At 40.3% G+C, this 14213-nt stretch overlaps 1 pseudogene; it reads left to right on the forward strand.

Annotated features, from left to right (window-relative positions):
* The window catches only part of LOC145814018 (putative methyltransferase At1g29790), a 28853-nt pseudogene that overhangs the window by 2134 nt on the left and 12506 nt on the right, over positions 1–14213 (forward strand).

Raw genomic sequence — 14213 nt, forward strand, 5'->3', positions numbered from 1 at the left:
CTCTTCAACATCCACTCTGATCCAAGAAAAAAGCTTTCTAGAGAGAGAAAAATGGGAGTTGAAACTTGCCAAGAAAGCAGCCACATCAACATCTCCATACAAAGTACAAGCTCAAAATGCTAGTGTCTGTCATACTCACCAACCTCCTCACTATCTACATCTTCACTGGCCCTTCCTTCAACCTCCATCCAATCTCCAAATGTTGGAACAAATGGTCTTGAATTCTTCAAATTATGGTCTTCAAGTCTTCAAAATTTGGCAATAATCTTGTCTATATAGAACAGAAAATTAGTGCTTCAAGTCGCATTACTAAGTCGCTTTCCTAAAGAAAATATTTGTACCCACCAAAAGGTGTGCAGAGGGTTACAACAAATTTGCCTCTAGGATATAATGAAGCCTGATCTAAAGATCTAGTCTATCGGCGTCTGCACTGACGACAATAGATCATAACACTCTTGATATAATCAAGAAATCAATACACTAATAATCAAATCTGCAGAACTTGATTATCAATAAGAAAAACAGAAATTTGCTTAAGAAACTCTTGATCGAAAATTCAAAATCAAGAGGGAGAGAGACAGAGAGAATTGTAGGAATGCTTTTCAGGATTTTGGATGGAATGAAATGGCTGATTTCGTAGACTATTTATAGGCCTTGATGGATCTAATCGAATGGTCATGTCCCTTGATCACATCTGATCAAATCTGGCTGTTGGATCAACGATCTATGGTGCAGATCATTCTGACACCGAATAGATGCCTTGACTAATCACACTTGATCACGATTGAGTGCCATCTCATCCGTATGATCGCGCGCATCTCCAATCAACGGCTATGATCAACCCACTCCAGATCGGATACACAACCGTTTGATTAGTTGGTTGACTCATCGCCAATAGACGACACGTCACTACCACATGGAGCTGACTGTATTCCACGTCACCCATGCCACGTCGGATCTACGTCATCACTCCAACCTGTCCAATGCAAATAGGAAAGCGCCCTCATGGCGCCTTGTGCCGATGCGTCCGTGCTAAGTGCAAAGTGCGCCATCAAATGCCACGCAGCCCATTGCCAACGTCACGCGCGCGCGTGTGTGCATGTACGTGTGCGTGTGCGTATGCTTGTGCGGATAATGCGAAGCACCATCCTTGCGGTGTGGGTGCATGCATACTAGCTTTCATCCCATAATTCCATATTCAAAAGAATATTCCATGTAGCACTTTATTAAGTGCTCCATGTTTGGCTCTCTTTCCAACGTAGGACAAAGTCCCCAAGCTTATTTCATGCTTTCCAAAGAAAACATGGAAGGTTTTTTAAAACACCCAAAAATTAAACTATACATTTTGAAAACCATTTTGAAAATTTCCCAACATTCCCCCACCATTTTCAAAATACCAGATGATGACTCTTGGTTCACTTGACAGCCTTATGCATAGGTGAAGATATCTTATGATTTGAATAATTCACTTAGTGAAGACATCTCAAAGTTAGTCAAGATAGCATAGTAGACTTGTCTTTGAACTAGTGATCTTATTCGACTAACTGGACATGTCTCACGCACAGTACAGGTTGCCTCAAGTATTCAAACAAACCGATACGTGGATTGGCCTTGTGTCTATATCCTGTTTCATGAGCGCTCTAGAGTAAAGCCCTTGGACTCATAGGAAGCGACATGTCACGACCCAAACCCGGCCCTATGGGTTTAGCACCGTAACCGGCCAGTAATCCGAGATTACCGAAGGCCTGCTGAACAGTAATACAGTGAAACAGAGTACAGGGCCTGGCGGAAGCCAATACAGTAAATAAATAGTGTCCATTGAGCTGTGACAGTCTGTATGCAAAAAGGCTTTTCATACATTATACAAAAACAGTACAGAACAGTATACACAATATTCACATCCATTTAACTAGGGACTCAACCCCACATAACAGTACAGAAAACATCCCGTCTGTACAACACAGTATACAAAATTAACAGTCACACAGTACAGGGACCTAATCCCTGTATAACAGTACAGTAAACAGTCAGTCTATACAAAACAGTGAAACAGTACAAAAAGGGGGAAATTCTAAAACACCCCTAAGCCTTAACAGTAGGCTCGGAACCTCGCAGTGAGGCACAAAGGCTGGCTTGACAAAACTGGAGTAACCCTGACGCCTCTAGCTGCGGTCTGGTGCCTGTACACCTACATATATATATGAGCAGTGAGCTAAAGCCCAGTGAATAACATAAAGCGTAAAGGGGTTTAGAATGAATGTCCTTACAGTAATGAAAACAGTTCATTTCAATCAGTAATTCAGTTGCTCAGTACAGTAAACAGTCATATGTGGTATATCCATTAGCATAACAGTAACAGTAGGTCTTAAAAGACCGAACAGTAATGATGGCCATCAGTCAGTAAACAGTAGTGGTTCCACAATGAAACCGACAGAGATCTCTGTGACAGTAACAGTAACAGTAAACCGTAGATACTAAGGATGCCACAGTACAGTTCAGAAATAAAGGACATACATTCATTCAGTAAATAATACCAGTTCAGTAAACAGTTCAGTTCAGTATTCGGAAGATAATCAGTTGAACATATCTTTACACAATTGTTACTCACAGAGTTCTGGGCTACAGTATGCTAGAGCGTGTCTCCCCAGTTGCCAACCCTACACAGTTCACAGGTTGAACACACTAAGCTACACAGTTGGGAAATCTCATAACTTAATCCCTAATTTGCCTTGGTGTGTTCTACAATGATATCCTCATCAAGGTGCCTTAAACTAGGCCTAAGAATGCCTAGGATGGGATGAGGATGCAAAAAATACACTTAGAAAACATTTCGCAAAGTTTGCTGAAAATAGGAGCCTCGCTCGAGCGAGACTTTCTACGCTCGAGCGTAAGTCCAAAATCAAAGTCTTCGCTCGAGCGAGGAATCCTTCGCTCGAGCGGTCTGCAAAACAGTAAAAGTACTGGATGCTGAAATTTTACGCGCGATGGTCGCTCGATGGTCGCTCGAGCGGAGCCCTGGACAAAGGTGCTCGCTCGAGCGGGGAATCCTTCGCTCGAGCGAGTAAGCCAAATCTGGAATTTCCAGATTTGCCTCCCAAGCTCAAACCAAGCATTCAACCACTCCAAACTCGACCTCTTGGGCCCAAATTCTGGAAAACATAACTAAATTCAATGTATAACAAGTTTCAAAGCTCAATTTATGAATTCAAGCCCCAAAGGTGAGTCAATTAGAACCATATTCAAACCCATTTTCAAGAATATGAAGAACATGCAAACATGCAAGGATTTAAACCAAATCAAAGCTTCAAAGCTTGTTCAAATGAGCTCATTCTTTTCAAAACAAGATGAAAACATGGTCTACTCTTACAACATGGACATGCATGTAACCATTTACCATGAATTTAACTCAAAACTCATTAATTCAACCATGCATGCAAGAAATGAGCTTCAATTCACCATTAATGACCCAAATCATGACTTAGTTCTACAATGAAGCATGAACCATGCAAGAACTAGTTCAATAGCATCAATAAGAAGATAAGATCCTTACCTAGAGCTTGAATTAGAAGACTAGGAGCTCAAATATGCAATCTATACTTCAATTCCTTCAATTCTCCAAGCAAAACCCAAGGTAGAATTCAATTCCTCTCACTCTCTCTCCTCTCTTCCCTCTTGGTCGGCAATGAGAAGGAAAATGGCTGAGGAAATGTTGTTCTTGGCTCAAGTATGTGTGTGAGATAGTGGCCCACTCAATGGCAAAACGGTAATTAAGTCCAACTCTTCAATTAGCTTATTTTAATCTAATTTAATCATACCTAATCAATTTTCAGATACTTATACCATAAAATCATATTAATTATGAGGGTCACGGAACATCAATCGGTTTCTAGTTCGGCCGCCGATAAGGCCTTCAATTAGCAGTTTAAACATATAAGCATGAACAGATAATCAGACAATCAAACAGATAGAATGCAATTAAGTAACATATACTTAGTTAATTCAGATTCCAATTTCAATCAGTCAGTTCAGTACTTTACTTAGTTCAATTATCAGTCAGTTATCAGTTCCGTTTAGCAGTAATCGGTAATTATCGGTAATCAATCAGTCCTTAATCAGTAAACAGTATGAGGGTTGTTACAGTCTCCCCTCCTTATAAAGAGTTTAGTCCTCTAAACTCGAGTTACCTTCATTCTGGAAGAAAACAGGATTCAGTGGAAACAGTTCAGGATATCGTTTGGCCATGTCATCTTCCCTTTCCCAAGTGGCATACGCGCCACCGTGGTTTTGCCAGTCAACTTTCACTAACGGGATCTCTTTGTTCCTCAGTTTCTTGATCCGTCTGTTTACAATCTGTATAGGCCGTTCCTCGTATGTGTAGTCATCACTCAACACTACGTGGGTAGGCTCTATTACATGGAAGGGATCCCGGAGATAGTCTCTTAACATAGAAATGTGGAAAACATTATGCATGTGTTCCATTTCAGGAGGGAGCGCAACTTGATACGCCACCGGATTAATTTTCTCAATAATCTCATAAGGTCCGACGTATCTCGGTGCTAACTTGCCTTTGACTCCAAAACGAGTCTGGCCTTTCATTGGTGTCACTTTCACAAAAACGTGATCACCCACTTCATACTCTCTGTCCCGTCTTCTGACATCTGCATAACTTTTCTGTCTACTCTGTGCAGTTTTCAATCTTTGCTGTATCAGTTTCACTTTTTCAGTTGTTTCATATACAATCTCGGGCCCAAGCAAAGGCCCATCTCCAACTTCTGCCCAGCAAATTGGAGATCTACATTTTCTGCCATACAATGCCTCAAAAGGCGCCATACCAATACTCGAATGGTAGCTGTTGTTATAGGCGAATTCAGCTAAGGGCAAATGGCTTTCCCAGTCTCCCTGAAAATCAAGGACACACATTCTCAGTAAATCCTCCAGAGTTTGGATGGTCCTTTCAGATTGGCCATCTGTCTGAGGATGATAGGCACTACTCAGCCTCAATTCAGTACCCAATGCAGTCTGTAGGCTTTGCCAAAACCTCGATGTAAACTTCGAATCCCTGTCAGAAACAATAGACACAGGCACTCCATGCAGTCTAACAATTTCATCAATATAGATAACAGCCAATTTGTCCGCATTATAAATCGTCTTGACAGGTAAGAAGTGAGCAGATTTGGTTAGTCTATCAACAATAACCCAAATTGAATCCATACCTTTTCTGGAGCGAGGTAACCCAACGATAAAATCCATCGTGATGTGCTCCCATTTCCATTCCGGTATGGGTAAGGGTTGCAGTAATCCGACAGGTCGTTGATGTTCAGCTTTGACCTGTTGGCAATGAAGACATTTGGATACAAAATCAGCAATTTCTTTCTTCATTCCCGGCCACCAGAAATTCTGTTTCAGATCTTGGTACATTTTCGTATTCCCCGGATGGATAGACAATTTCGAATTGTGGCCTTCTTGCAGGACTCTTCTTTTCAGTTCAGTATCATTCGGTACACACAGTCTTTCTTGGAATTTCAGTACATTATTCTCAAATTTGAATCCCGGTCTCGGTTTAGATTCTCTTTCCTCGATGATCTTCTTCAAGAAATCATCCAGTTGCTGTTTCTCTTTAATTTCCTCAATCAGTGCCGGTTGAGCAGAAATAGCAGCTAAGGTTCCACCTTGTTCCCGTAAAACAATTTCAATTTCAGATTTTTCAAGGTCACAAAGCAACTCTTTCTGTCCTGTAAGCAAACATGCTAAGTTTCCAATCGATTTCCGGCTCAATGCATCGGCAACGGTATTGGCTTTTCCTGGGTGGTACAAGATCTGTAGGTCGTAATCCTTTATCAATTCTAGCCATCTCCGCTGTCTCATATTCAGTTCTTTCTGTGTGAAGAAATACTTCAAGCTCTTGTGGTCGGTATATACTTCACATGTTACCCCGTACAGGTAGTGACGCCAAATTTTCAGTGCAAATACTACTGCAGCAAGTTCCAGATCATGGGTCGGGTAATTCTTTTCATGTGGTCTCAGTTGTCGGGAAGCATAAGCTATAACCTTCCCATTCTGCATTAAAACACATCCCAAACCCTTATGAGAAGCATCACTAAATACAGTATAACCATCCGTACCTGAGGGTAAAGTCAAAACTGGTGCAGTCACAAGTCGAGTTTTCAACTCCTGGAAAGCAGATTCTCTTTGGTCGGTCCAGTCAAATGATGTCCCCTTTTGAGTTAACTGAGTCAATGGTAGGGCAATTTTGGAGAAATCTTTGACAAATCTTCTGTAATATCCAGCCAATCCCAAAAAGCTTCGGACTTCCGTCACATTTGTTGGTCTAGGCCAGTTCACCACAGCTTCAATTTTCTGCGGATCAACAGAAATTCCATCTTTGCTAACAACATGCCCCAAGAACATAACATGGTCAAGCCAAAATTCACATTTAGACAGTTTAGCATACAGTTTCTGTTCCCTTAAGGTTTGTAGGGCAAGTCTCAGATGATGTTCATGCTGTTCTATACTTTTGGAGTAAATCAATATGTCATCGATAAATACAACAATAAAGTCATCAAGGTATGGTTTAAAAATTCTGTTCATGAGGTCCATAAAAGCAGCTGGTGCATTCGTGACTCCAAAAGGCATAACCAAAAATTCATAATGTCCATACCTTGTTCTAAAAGCAGTTTTATCAATGTCTTCCGGTTTAACCTTCAGTTGATGATACCCCGATCTGAGATCAATCTTAGAAAACACTTGTGCACCCTGTAACTGATCAAATAAATCATCAATGCGTGGCAAAGGGTATTTGTTCTTTACAGTTACCTTATTCAGTTCACGGTAGTCAATGCACAGTCTCAGTGAGCCATCTTTCTTCTTGACAAACAAAACAGGAGCACCCCATGGCGAAGTGCTAGGTCTGATGAACTTTTTATCTAACAGTTCTTGCAATTGCACTTTCAGTTCCTTCAGTTCAGTTGGAGCCATTCTGTAAGGAGCTTTAGAAACTGGTTGTGTTCCGGGAATCACATCAACGGTAAATTCAATCTCCCTATCAGTCAAATCTCCTGGAAGATTATCTGGAAAAACATCTGGAAATTCCCTGACTATAGGAATACAATTCACATCAGTTTTAACATTATCATCAGTAGACACAGTCAGTACAGAACACAGATATCCTTTACACCCCTTTCTAATTAATTTAACAGCTTTCACTGACGAAATCAAATACGGAGGAGGTACTACTCCACTCCCATTAAACACAAATTCAGGCAAACCAGGTGGACGGAAAACAACTTGCTTGGTCACACAGTCAATAGTGGCATGATATTTTTGTAACCAATCCATCCCCAATATTACGTCAAAATGATCAATGTTCAATGGCAGTAAATCAATAAACAGATGCATATCCCCAACAATAATTTCACATGCGGGGTACATATAAGCACATGTCATGGATCCCCCTACGGGTGATGATACGGCTAGCAGATAGTTCATGGGTTCTAAGGGTCTATCCAATTTCCGTGAAAAAGCATATGATACATAAGAATGCGTAGACCCCGAATCAATCAGTACATATGCATTTTGAGTACAGATAGAGAGAATACCTGACACAACGGTCTCGGTATTCTGCACATCTCCCGGTACTAGTGCGAACACTCGGCCTTGCCTCATAGGCTCTTTCCCGGTAGCTTTAGGGTTAGGCTTTGGTGGAGCATTTGACACTACTGCGCTTGGTGCAGCTTTACCACTGGCTTGTGGAGCAGAGGGGCAGTCTTTAACCATGTGGCCCACCTTGCCACACCTGTAACAGGCTCCAGATATTCTGTAGCAAACCCCTTTGTGCTTCTTGCCACATTCAGAACAGGGTGGTATGAAACCACTCCCTTGGCTGGGGCTAGTTGTCAACCCCGTATTCTGTTTCTTGTTGGCTGGGTTGTGCTTGCCTTTCTTGAATTTGAAACCCTGCCTTTTACCATGCCATTCAGTTGTTGGTGTTTCAGATTGTTTCACTGCTGCAATGTTCGACTCGGCCATCAATGCCCGGTCGAGAACACCCACAAAAGTCGGTAATTTCAAAACATTTATCCGGTCAAGTATTGCCACATTAAGGCCACCTTCAAATTTTCTGGCCTTCTTATATTCAGTATCCACCATGTGCGGTGCATAACGGGCAAGTTCAGTAAATTTGGTTTCATATTCTGCAACGGACATTGTGCCCTGCTTTAGCTGTTCAAATTCAGTCACTTTTCTATCCCTGACACACTGAGGGAAGTACTTTTCAAAGAAGGACTCCTTGAACTGAGCCCAAGTCATAACAGTGTTTGTTTCACGGATTAACATCCACCACCTTCTAGCTTCTTCTTGTAAGGTGAAGGTAGCTAACAGTACTTTATTCGCTTCAGAGCACGGGAACACCTCAAATAATTTCTCTGTCTCAAGCACCCACGCTTCAGCTTTTAACGGTTCAAGGCCTCCCTGGAAGGATGGCGGTTTCATCTTACTGAATTTATGGGTGAGAGCAATAATATCCCCATCATCCGCATTCGCATTAGGTTCCGGCTGTACCGGAGGAGGAGGAGGTGGGGGCTGTTGGTTCTGTTGTTGTTCCAGTCTAGCAGTTATCAGTTCTATCATTCTTTCCATTCTTTCCATTCTTGCCTCAGTAGATAAGGACTCAGGTTCATTTGCATTGTCCATTTCACTATAAGCAGTTATAACAGTTTTAAACATAAGCAGTCATTTGCTTACCAGTTTAACACATTAGCAGATATTCAGTCATAACGTAATCACACACTTAACATGCTCATGAGATGCCCTAATCACTTTCTAGGACACCCTATAGCTCATTTGGACACGTGTGTGCGGTATAACTCGTGGTAAGTATCGCTCTGATACCACTCTGTCACGACCCAAACCCGGCCCTATGGGTTTAGCACCGTAACCGGCCAGTAATCCGAGATTACCGAAGGCCTGCTGAACAGTAATACAGTGAAACAGAGTACAGGGCCTGGCGGAAGCCAATACAGTAAATAAATAGTGTCCATTGAGCTGTGACAGTCTGTATGCAAAAAGGCTTTTCATACATTATACAAAAACAGTACAGAACAGTATACACAATATTCACATCCATTTAACTAGGGACTCAACCCCACATAACAGTACAGAAAACATCCCGTCTGTACAACACAGTATACAAAATTAACAGTCACACAGTACAGGGACCTAATCCCTGTATAACAGTACAGTAAACAGTCAGTCTATACAAAACAGTGAAACAGTACAAAAAGGGGGAAATTCTAAAACACCCCTAAGCCTTAACAGTAGGCTCGGAACCTCGCAGTGAGGCACAAAGGCTGGCTTGACAAAACTGGAGTAACCCTGACGCCTCTAGCTGCGGTCTGGTGCCTGTACACCTACATATATATATGAGCAGTGAGCTAAAGCCCAGTGAATAACATAAAGCGTAAAGGGGTTTAGAATGAATGTCCTTACAGTAATGAAAACAGTTCATTTCAATCAGTAATTCAGTTGCTCAGTACAGTAAACAGTCATATGTGGTACATCCATTAGCATAACAGTAACAGTAGGTCTTAAAAGACCGAACAGTAATGATGGCCATCAGTCAGTAAACAGTAGTGGTTCCACAATGAAACCGACAGAGATCTCTGTGACAGTAACAGTAACAGTAAACCGTAGATACTAAGGATGCCACAGTACAGTTCAGAAATAAAGGACATACATTCATTCAGTAAATAATACCAGTTCAGTAAACAGTTCAGTTCAGTATTCGGAAGATAATCAGTTGAACATATCTTTACACAATTGTTACTCACAGAGTTCTGGGCTACAGTATGCTAGAGCGTGTCTCCCCAGTTGCCAACCCTACACAGTTCACAGGTTGAACACACTAAGCTACACAGTTGGGAAATCTCATAACTTAATCCCTAATTTGCCTTGGTGTGTTCTACAATGATATCCTCATCAAGGTGCCTTAAACTAGGCCTAAGAATGCCTAGGATGGGATGAGGATGCAAAAAATACACTTAGAAAACATTTCGCAAAGTTTGCTGAAAATAGGAGCCTCGCTCGAGCGAGACTTTCTACGCTCGAGCGTAAGTCCAAAATCAAAGTCTTCGCTCGAGCGAGGAATCCTTCGCTCGAGCGGTCTGCAAAACAGTAAAAGTACTGGATGCTGAAATTTTACGCGCGATGGTCGCTCGATGGTCGCTCGAGCGGAGCCCTGGACAAAGGTGCTCGCTCGAGCGGGGAATCCTTCGCTCGAGCGAGTAAGCCAAATCTGGAATTTCCAGATTTGCCTCCCAAGCTCAAACCAAGCATTCAACCACTCCAAACTCGACCTCTTGGGCCCAAATTCTGGAAAACATAACTAAATTCAATGTATAACAAGTTTCAAAGCTCAATTTATGAATTCAAGCCCCAAAGGTGAGTCAATTAGAACCATATTCAAACCCATTTTCAAGAATATGAAGAACATGCAAACATGCAAGGATTTAAACCAAATCAAAGCTTCAAAGCTTGTTCAAATGAGCTCATTCTTTTCAAAACAAGATGAAAACATGGTCTACTCTTACAACATGGACATGCATGTAACCATTTACCATGAATTTAACTCAAAACTCATTAATTCAACCATGCATGCAAGAAATGAGCTTCAATTCACCATTAATGACCCAAATCATGACTTAGTTCTACAATGAAGCATGAACCATGCAAGAACTAGTTCAATAGCATCAATAAGAAGATAAGATCCTTACCTAGAGCTTGAATTAGAAGACTAGGAGCTCAAATATGCAATCTATACTTCAATTCCTTCAATTCTCCAAGCAAAACCCAAGGTAGAATTCAATTCCTCTCACTCTCTCTCCTCTCTTCCCTCTTGGTCGGCAATGAGAAGGAAAATGGCTGAGGAAATGTTGTTCTTGGCTCAAGTATGTGTGTGAGATAGTGGCCCACTCAATGGCAAAACGGTAATTAAGTCCAACTCTTCAATTGGCTTATTTTAATCTAATTTAATCATACCTAATCAATTTTCAGATACTTATACCATAAAATCATATTAATTATGAGGGTCACGGAACATCAATCGGTTTCTAGTTCGGCCGCCGATAAGGCCTTCAATTAGCAGTTTAAACATATAAGCATGAACAGATAATCAGACAATCAAACAGATAGAATGCAATTAAGTAACATATACTCAGTTAATTCAGATTCCAATTTCAATCAGTCAGTTCAGTACTTTACTTAGTTCAATTATCAGTCAGTTATCAGTTCCGTTTAGCAGTAATCGGTAATTATCGGTAATCAATCAGTCCTTAATCAGTAAACAGTATGAGGGTTGTTACACGACACCACCTCCTACACTCACATAGGTAAGCTTACTGAGAATACCCCTGTAATTTACAGTACCCTAACAACCCAGTTGTAAGTTTATTAAGAGTTTGCTAACTCATCCTCTTTTTTTCACATTACAGGCACCAAGCACTTCAACCTTGGGATGAAAATGAAATAAAATTAAGTGCTTGTAATCACGACATATAGTGTACTTGGGCTCATTGAACTCAAGACTTGATGTTTCTTCAAGCGTTGAGTCGAGTTTCCACCAGGAGTGATTATGTTAAGTGGGCTTGAGACCCATTCCCTTTGATGTTTTCCACACCAAATCCCTTGTAAGTCCCTTTGTTAAGGGGTCAACCAAGTTTTTAATTGACTTTACATAACTAATGGTAATCACACTTTTTGTGATTAACTGCCTGACATAGCTATGTCTTAGTCATATATGCCTAGACTTTCCATTATAGACATGGTTATAGGCCCGTGATAGAGTTGCTTCACTATCACAATGCAAATATATTGGTGGCATAAGTTTTGCCCATATCTTAATCTCTAACAAGAGATTCCTTAGCCATTCTGTCTCTTTGCTACAAGAAGCCAACGTTACCAAATTTGACGCCATGGTTGAGTCTGTTATGCATGTTTGCTTCTTAGAACCTCAGGAGATAGCTCCTCCTCCAAGAGTAAAAATCCAACCACTCGTGGACGAGTGATCTTCACGGTCAGTTATCCAACTAGCATCCGTGAATCCTTCTAGCACTGCTAGATAGCCATTATAGACTATTCCATAGTCTATTGTTTTCCTCAAGTACCTAAGTACTCGGTTAACAGCATGCCAATGCACACTACTGGGATTACTAGTGTATCTACTAAGTTTTTCCACTATAAAAGTAATATCAGGGCTAGTGCAAGTCATGGCATACATCAGGCTACCTATTACTCTTGAGTATTCTAGCTGATCAACAGCTCTTTCAGTATTAGGATATAATTTCAAATTTGAATCAAAAGGTGTAGACATGGGTGTACAATTATATTGATTAAATTTCTTAAGAATTTTCTCAATATAGTGCGACTGGGTTAGAATCAAATTATTGTCTTCTCGTTTCATCTTAATACCCAAAATTACATCAGCCAAGCCAATGTCTTTCATACTAAAGCTAGATGACAAGAAACTTTTAGTACTTTCAATGACATCATTGTCAGTACCAAAAATAAGCATGTCATCTACATATAGACATATGATTACACCTCTATTTCCAGTAAACTTACTGTACACACACTTATCAAATTCATGTATCCTAAAATCATTTGACACTATTACTTTGTCAAATTTCCTATGCCACTGTTTTGGAGCTTGTTTCAGTCTATATAGTGACTTCACGAGTTTACACACTTTGTGCTCTTGACCCTGTATAACAAATCCTTCCTGTTGTTGCATGTAGATTTCCTCATCTAACTGTCCATTTAGGAAAGTGGTCTTAACATCCATTTGATAGATTTCAAACTTATAGATTGAGGCTAAGGCAATCAACACTCGAATGGTGGCTATTTTAGCCACCGGAGCATATGTATCAAAATAATCAATACCCTCCTTTTGAGTAAAACCCTTAACAACTAATCTTGCTTTGAACTTGACAATTGTGCCATCAACTTTCATTTCCCTTTTGAAAATCCATTTACAACCAATGGGTTTGGATCCATGTGGCAAATCAACGAGTATCCAAGTATTGTTACCCATGATAGAATCCATCTCATCGTTTATCGTTTTTTTCCAGAAAGCAACATTTTGAGACTTTATAGCTTCCTCAAAGGTTAATAGATCTGAATTCATATTCAAAGAAATCATTATTTGCTTACAATAAACTTTTCTAGTTCCTTCTACAAGGTAAACAATGAAATCAGGGCCAAATGACTTCTCAGTCCTAGCCCTCTTACTCCTCCTTAGCTCAATAGGCTCATTAGGCTCAATACGTTCATGTCGTTCACTTTCCTCTGTAGGCATCAAAGGAATTGATTGATTTTCTTGATTAGAATCCAACCTTAGAATGATTGTGAAACGATTCTCAGAAAATATTGCATCACGTGATTCAATGATGGTATTTGTTTCTATTGAACCATTGGGCTCTACTACCAAAAACTTATATGATTTGCTATGTATAGCATAGCCAAGGAATATACATTTAATTCTTTTTTCACCTAATTTCTTCCTTTTAGATTCAGGCAATTGGACTATTGCTCTACAACCCCACGTTTTCAAGTAACCAAGATTAGGTTTCTTGTTTTTCCAAAGTTCATAAGGAGTAACATTTCTTCCCTTGAGAGGAATTCTATTGAGTGTGTGACAGGCAGTGAGCAAGGCTTCACCCCAAAAACCAAAACTTAAATTGGAATAAGAAAGCATAGCATTAATTATTTCTGTTAATGTCCTATTCTTTCTTTCAGCTACTCCATTTTGTTGTGGTGTGTAGGGTGCAGACTTCTCATGAATAATACCAACATTTTCATAATATTCTGGAAAATGTTATTCACTGCCTCTATCAAACCTAACTCTTTTTATTTTGACATTGCACTGATTTTCTACTTCTGTCTTAAAAATCTTGAATTTATCAAGCACCTCATCTTTTGAGTGCAAAAGATAGGTATGACAGTATTTAGAAAAATCATCGATGAATGTTACAAAATATTTCTTACCACCCCTAATGGGGGTACTATGCATGTCACATACATCACTATGCACAAGTTCAAGCAAAGATGCGGTTTTATCTACTGTAGGAAATTGTCACGCCCCAAACCCCGCCCCTATGGGTTTAGCATCGCAATCGGCCAGTAATCCTTGGATTACCAAAGGCCTCATGACAGATTAACATATA

This window comes from Camellia sinensis, chromosome 2 (genome assembly GCF_055761805.1).
Source record: "Camellia sinensis isolate YWXY chromosome 2, ASM5576180v1, whole genome shotgun sequence".
NCBI lineage: Eukaryota > Viridiplantae > Streptophyta > Magnoliopsida > Ericales > Theaceae > Camellia > Camellia sinensis.